We start from the raw sequence: 7857 nt of genomic DNA, 5'->3' as shown, positions 1-7857 counted from the left end.
GGCCCACCAACCTAAAAATCCTGCCCTCGTAGAAAGAGGCACTGGGTGGAAACTTAGACCTCACAGGAAGGGAGCATGAGTCACCCAGGTTCATTCATGTACAACTCACAGCCTAGTCAAGAAAAGTACTGACAGGATTCACACAGCCACCCCTAGTTGATCAGGCGAAGGCATGAGAAATAAAGATAGAAAAAAATAAGTAAATGGGACAAAAAAAAAACCCTGCTGGATTCAAAACACCAGGGAAGACTGCTGCCAAAATATAAAGGGAAGTTTGGTGAAAGTATCACAAAATTTCCGTTCTCTTCATTTCTGGGAAAGCTAATATCGTTTTTCCTGGTGAAACCAAGGGTGTCACAGAATGTGTTATTATTAATGGAACAATTTTGAAGTGTAGTCACTGTTTGGTAAAAGTGGCAATCAATATACACACAACAAGGTCCCACAAACAACGCATGAATTAATCTTTTTGGTTGAGGGAAGAATATTGATCAGAACACCAAAAGAGTACCCTTCTCTTCTTTAAATAGTGCTATTCAATCTTTAACAGGCAGACAGGAGCTTTAAGTTAACATTAGCAGCGCTAATAATGCAGCACGACATGTCAACTAAGATTATCATGCTCAAGTCTACACTGGATCTTCAACTCACAGTTTTCTAATTCAGAAACATGAGTTCTACCAGCCAAGCCAAGCCAAGCCTGACACTTCATCAGTTACACTAAATTTTAATTTTTCTTCGTCTTGGTGACTGTCTTGAACCTGATCTGAAATATTATCTGCATTCAACTTGGCAGAGGGAATGTGAATTTGACTGTGCCTTCAGTGCAGGGAATGATATTCAGCAATGACAGCTGTTGCAGTGAAGGCAATTGGTTCAAATCAATGAACAATAAGCTTAGGGCAACTCATGTTCACAAGAATAAATAGGTGGAACAGTCAGTGCAGTTGACAATTACGTTTGCTTTGCTTTGATAGAATTGCAAAGTGGCACGTTTACCTCGTGACTTTTAAAGAGCCATTTCAACTTTGAAGCCTTAAATGCCACACAGTGAAAATTTGATTTACCTGTCACTTTGTCATAACTCTGGATAGATTCATTTTTTATACCTCCAACCTCTGTTTCCCTGCAGGCCAGTTTAATCCCATTTCATATCAATGTTTGAAGCCTTCAGTAAGTTAGTTACTGCCCTGAGTACAATTGCTATAGTTCTTGGAATGCTGCTGAATGTAATACATTTCTTTAAAAAAAGGATGTGCACTTATATAGCACCTTTCACAACCACAGAACATCCCAAAGCGCTTTACATCTACCTCATTATTTTTGAAGTGTAGACACTGTTGTAATGTGGGGAATGTGACAGCTAATTTGTGCTCAGCAACCTCCCACTAACAGCAGTGTGATAATGGCTAGATAATCTGTTTTTGTGACATTGATTGAGAGATAAATGTTGACCAGGACATCAGGAATAACTCCACGGTTCTACTTCAAAGCAACGTCATGTGATCTCTTACATCCATCAGACAGTGCAGTGCTCCCCCCCAGTGCTTCATGGGAGTGTCAACCTAGATTCTTGTGCTTAAGTCCTGGTGTGGGACTTGAACCTACAACCTTCTGCATAAAAATGAGACTGCTACCAACTGGGCCAGGACTGACAGAAGGTGGTGAATAAGGTAACTTGTCAGGTTGAGCAAAGACATGAAATATATCAGCTTTGGCCTGTCAGAATTGTTACACCCTGATTTGAATGTGACTTTCGGTGCTGGTGGAGTGCACCTTGTAACTAATTAGAACATCAGTTAATTGGGTCTATTCCCAATAATTGTCCCTGTTGTAGTTTTAATTCATAGGTGTTAAGTTTTTATCAATATGTTAAATTTACTTTTGAAATTAGGAACTGGTATTAACATTGATTAAAGAAGCTTTAATTTGGGCTGTCATTTTCAAGATGGTGGCATGTTGATATAAAATCAGTGCATATAGACTGTTGACCATTTAATACAGTTGTTATTGTTAAAGTTACTTCCATCCTTTATCATTTACCAATTGTTAAAACACATTAATAGTCTGTTTTAATGGTTTTAGAAAAGATTTATCAAAAACTTAATCAGTGACCAAAGCTGACAATTTTAAGATGAGTCAATAGAAATGTGTTATCTATATAAACCTCCAGTAAGATCCCAGTTAGATTACTACGTGGAGTTTGGGGTGCTACACTGTAGGTAGGATATGAGTAATAGAGATGAAACAGGCCTGGTTCACTGGTATGCTGCCTCGTATGAGGAAATGTACAAGTAGGAAAAAAGACATGAAAATTTGGGTGTTGTTATTTAAGAATAGAGGACATTATGTCATGATTTGGTAGAAGAATTATTGAAGAGCTCGGACAGAAACAAGAGAAATAAGCCAATTCTTTTCCCCGAGTGGCTAAGAGCTTTAAAAGGATGGGTATAGATACATCAAACACCAGATATTTAGAACAGAGGGCAGGAGAAACTGTTTTTACACATAGGCCAGAATATTACGCTGGGTGTTTGGGTGCGCGCCCGACACGCCCAAGCGAGAAATGACGCATGATGATGTCAGGCGTGTGTCCCGACGTCATCGCGTACTCGCGCAATGTTTCACTTGGCGGGCACGTGCCAGAGTCGGCTGCGCGCCTGCCGATAATTAAAAGACCTGTAAAGGCCATTAACATGATAATTAACTTGAAATTTACGCTGCGGGATGAGGCTTCCTAAAGCCAACACACATTAAATAAAAACTTTATTTTGAAATTAAAAACACATCCCATCTCATGTGACACAGTCACATGAGGGGACATGTTTTATTACTTTTTTATTGTTTTTATTAATTTTTTTTAAAAAGCGCTTCAATCTCCCTGAGGCAGCTCCATGCCTCAGGGAGATTGAAGCGCTCTTTCGCGCGCATGTATGAAATGCGCACCAGGCCCGCTCTCCCTCCTTCCCCTGCCCGCACAGGCAGCGCTCAGCACTGCCGCTCGCAATCCAAGCAGGGCAGGCCTTAATTGGCCCACCCACGTGAAATCGCGGTGCGGAGCCGATTGCGGGCGGCGGTCGGCTTCCCGACCACCCCCGCCCGCTCCCACCAAGGCCACCCAATGAGGGAAAATCTCTGGCCATAAGATTGTGAGATTGGAGAGCTGGAATTAGTGGCTGAAGCAGAGACAAATCAACATTTAAGAATATGGTTGGTTGAAGGACAGAGAGATAAGTGGGTATGGGGATAGGGTGGGGGTACAGGATTACCATTACTTCCCATGTGGAAGATAAATACCAACGTGATCTGGTCGGGCCACATGGTCTGTTTCCGTGTTGTAACTTCTACGTAATTCTTTGTTCTTTACAAGACTACGGTTATCCATAGCCATCAATGGTTGCACAACATTCACATATTTAAACCATGTGTTTAATGTCAGCGGTTGCTTTTCAAGCTCATTCTGTGTAGATTACTATTTTATCAGCCGCCTAGCTTTCAGGAATTCCATTTTTTTTTAGCATTTCAATTCCAGTCACGTAGAATTCTGAAATGTGTATTACCAAGAGATGTTCTGTTTTGTTCAGAGTTCTATTTGGATATGGAATTTGACAGCAGAGTAAAACAAGAGATTGAACTTCAACACTTGGAGCAGAAGTAGGCTGGCGTGTTATACAATGCTAATTAGATGCTAAGTACTGTATCTTAGTGACCTCCTGTGGCAGAGCGGAGGTACAAACTGTAGGAAAAGTCATTTTCTATAACAAAATATTTTTATGCACAATTGCCACATCTGTAAACAAAAAAATAAGAATTTAAATCTATACTAGTTCAAATATCAATCTTTAATATTAAATTCACATTAAAGAACTGACACCATGTTCTTTGTGTTTAATTTTCTCTGGTAGCTCAAGGCTTAAGATGGTTACATAAAATCCTTTATTTCATATTTTGGATGCACTTTATCTCATTTGCCCCAGATGCCATAGTTTTGTGTTTTGAACTCAATCATATCTTTTAATGAATTTTTTTTCTCTTTCACAAACTCCCAAGACAAAAATAAAAAGAGTTCAATCATAGAACGTTCGCAGCACAGAAGGAAGCCATACAGTCCATCGAGGCTGTGCCTGCTCTCTTCTAGAGCAATCCACCTAGTCCCACTCCCCCTCCCTAAATGTAGAGAATGACTGTGGAAAATGTAAGACAACTTCTCACATTCTCTCAACTCTTTCACATATTACTCCCATTCCTACTTCTCGTGCTCTCTTCCTTTAGATCATGACCGCTCTGCTCTCACTCTTCTTCCGTGCTGGTTCTCACTCTACACTTCTCTCTCACCCTCCTCCTTCACATCCAAATTTTCTCTGCGTTCCTGATGTCACAACAGTGCAACAATTCAAAAGTACTTCAATGCCTGTAAAGTGATTTGGGATGTCCTGAAGTTGGGAAAGGTACAAGGCAAGCTTCCCTCTCTCATTCTCTCTCACTGCCTTCACTCTTTGCCCTTTTTTGCTTACGTTTTCCTCATTCACTTTCTGCTCTTTCAGGTCTATCCTCCTGCTCCGTTCCCTCACTTTTAGTCCACTCTACAATTCTCACACTTTCTTAATTCACTTCTTCCTCAGTCACTCCTCACCCTTCCTTGTTATTGGAGGAAAGTGAAACTCTCTTTCAGCACGTATAATCATATAGCATCATATTCAGCATATAGAGTCATAGAATAGTTACAGCACGGAAGGAGGCCATTCTGCCCATCATGTCCGTGCTGGCTCTCTGCAAGAGCAATTCAGCTCTTGCCACTCTCCCACCTCTTCCCTGCAAACCTGCAATTTCTTTTCTCTCTTCAGATAATTATCTAGTTCCTTTTTGAAAGCCTCAGTTGAATCTGCCTCCACCATAATCTCAGGCAGTGCATTCCAGGTCCTAAACACTCTCTGCAAAAAAAAAATCATGCCGCTACCCTGCCAATCACACTAAATCTATATCTTCTGATTCTCGATATGGCCACCACCTCCCTTTCCCCCATCCCACCAAGGGAACAGCCTCCCCCCACTCACCCTGTTTCACCTTAAACACCACTATGCACTGTGGCTGAAGTGTGTACTGCACAGATGTACTGTAACAACTCGCCAAGGCTTCATAAGAACACAAGAAATAGGAGCAGGCCATTCGGCCCCTCTAGCCTGCTCTGCCATTCAGTAAGTTCATGACAGATCTTTGACTTCAGCTCCACTTTACAGTCCAATCTTCACATTTCTTGATTCCCGTAAAGCCCAAAAAGCTACCTATCTCAGTCTTGACTATATGATAACAGCATTGTGGGTGTACCTACACCACAAGGACTACAGCGGTTCAAGAAGACAGCTCACCACCACCTTCTCAAGGGCAAGTACAGGGATTGGCTTTAAACACTGGCCTTGCCAACAATGCCCACCTCCCATGGACGAATAAAACAAAATTTCTTATTGAAAGCATCACCGGTGGCAAAAATAAATGGTTGCTCAGTCTGCCATCTAGTGGATAAGGAAGAGAAAGCAGTGAAGAGTCAAGAATAATGAGACAGAGAGGGAGAGACAAGTGGAAGAAGGTGAAGTGAAGGAGATTTATATCAGATACTCAGTGCTACTCTGCCTGACCTGGAAATGCACCCAAGCTTCAGTCCATCAATTTCTATATTGTACTTTATTAAAGCCCAGGGGCATGCAGAAGATACCAGCCAACATATATGAAGTAGCAAGGAAGTATTTGGATATAAAGGGTACAGATTGCCATGAAGCACGTGAATAAGAGAGAAACAGTATAGCGAGTGATTAGAGTTGAGGGCTCAGAATGGGAGACAATAGACAAAGAGGGACAAATGGTTGGAAGGGAATGGGTAGCTTGGGCCTGTGATTTGGGACTACAGAAGGTGCCAAAACTCCCCGCAAGGAACTCAGTCCCGGCTCTATTTAAGTACAACTCATCCAGTCTGTTCAGGTCCCATCTCTTCCAGAGCCAGCCCCAATGTCCCAAGAATCTGAAGCTCTCCCTGCTACACCATCTTTCTCACGGTGCTCTGCAGCTATTCAGAGTTATCCTTGACCCTGGCACCGGGGTGGGGGAGGCAACACACCATCCTGGATTCACATCTGTGGCCTCAGAAATGCCTGTCTGTTGCCCCAACTATTGATTCACCTATCAATATTGCTCTTCCAAGTCTTCCTTGTATCTGTACAACTGAGTCACTGAACGGCTGCAGAGCAGAAATTACAGAGAGGTGCAAAAATGAGAGTTATAATGGGGGAATTTCAATTAACCGAATATAGACTGGGAAAGTGGTAAAGAGCAGAGAAGGGCAAGAGTTCCTGGAGCGTGCTTGTGAAAATTTTCTACAGCTGTATGTTTCTAGGCCAGCAAGAGGGGAGGCACTGCTGGACCCTAGTTCTTGGGAATGAGGTGGGCCAAGTGGATCAAGTGTCATTGGAGGACATTTAGGGGACAGGGATCGTTGTATCATAGGGTTTAGATTGGCTATGGAAAAGGACAAAGAAAAATCTAGGGTAAGAATAATAACTGGGAAAGCCAACATCAATGGGGTAAGAATGGATCTGGGCCAAATAAATTGGAATCAAAGGTTGGCAGGAAAACCAGTAGCTGAACAATGGACTACCTTCAAAGAAGAGATGATTCGGGCACAATCAAGGTATATTCCCTTGAAAGGGAAAGGTAGGGCAAACAAATCCAGAGCTCCCTGGATAACAGAAGGGATAGAGGTTAAGATGAAGAAGAAAAATATGTTTATGACAGATGTCAACCGAGAACCAGGCTGAATGTAGAAGGTTCAGAGGGGAACTGAAAAAGTAAATAAGAGTAGCAAAGAGAAGCACCAACAGATTCTCAATCATCCGATCATATGAGTTGAATCTTTTCCACCAACATTGATTTTTATGTTGAACATTGGCTTTTATCTGGGCTGGAGCTGGATTCACCATAAGGTCTGCTGATTAACCTTGGAATATCATTGATGAATTCTGCATCATCACAGCACATGTGCCACATGCCTCCGCAGGGATGAAAATTGCCCAGTATTGAGACAGTCAGATGGGACCTCCTTGCTTGTCAATCTACCTTAAACTTCTGTTCTTCCGCCTCTGTCTGCTTTGTTGTTTTATTTTGTTTCACTCATCTTTTTCCCAGGAAACCGCAAAGGTTAATCATTGGTCTTTCCTGTCAGTAGCTCCCCTGATTATAAATAACTTTTCCCCTTAGGGGATTCATTTTTCTGAGTGGTTACAGTATGGGAAAGTACATTTTGTAAAGTTGGTCACTCCACAGGCAAAAATCTTTTAGCTGCAAGTTCCTTCCGGAGAAACATCTATTACTCCTATCAGTTCCATGCTGCAGACTAGCCATGCACTTTGTGGGTGGAATTTTATGCAACCCCACCCTCCCACCTCCCTCTTAGAACAAAAGCAAAACTCTGCAGATGCTGGAAATCTAAAGTCAAATTATAATTGAAATGTAAACAGAGAATTGCAGAAAGACTCAGCAGTTCAGGCAGCACCTGTGCAGAGAGAAACAGAGTAAATGGCCAGTATTTTACGTCTCCCCCCCCGCCGACAGCTCGCTCCTGCCAGGAACAGGCTGGCAGGCAGTGAGGATGTAAAATCAGGTGCAATGGCAGCCCATCTACCTCTGCTAGTACTTTACCAACATCGGGAGAGGCATTAGGATGTCCACCTGCGCTTGGGCCAGTTGAGGCTCTTAAGTGGCCAATTAAAGACCACTTAAGAGTCTCCTCCTGCTACCAGTGGCAGAAGGTGTCAACGTCACATGGTACCTGGTGGCCTTTTTGCAGGCTGAGAAAGCGGTGTCCCTCCT

Source organism: Cetorhinus maximus, chromosome 15, assembly GCF_964194155.1.
Source record: "Cetorhinus maximus chromosome 15, sCetMax3.hap1.1, whole genome shotgun sequence".
NCBI lineage: Eukaryota > Metazoa > Chordata > Chondrichthyes > Lamniformes > Cetorhinidae > Cetorhinus > Cetorhinus maximus.
This window is presented reverse-complemented; position numbering follows the sequence as displayed.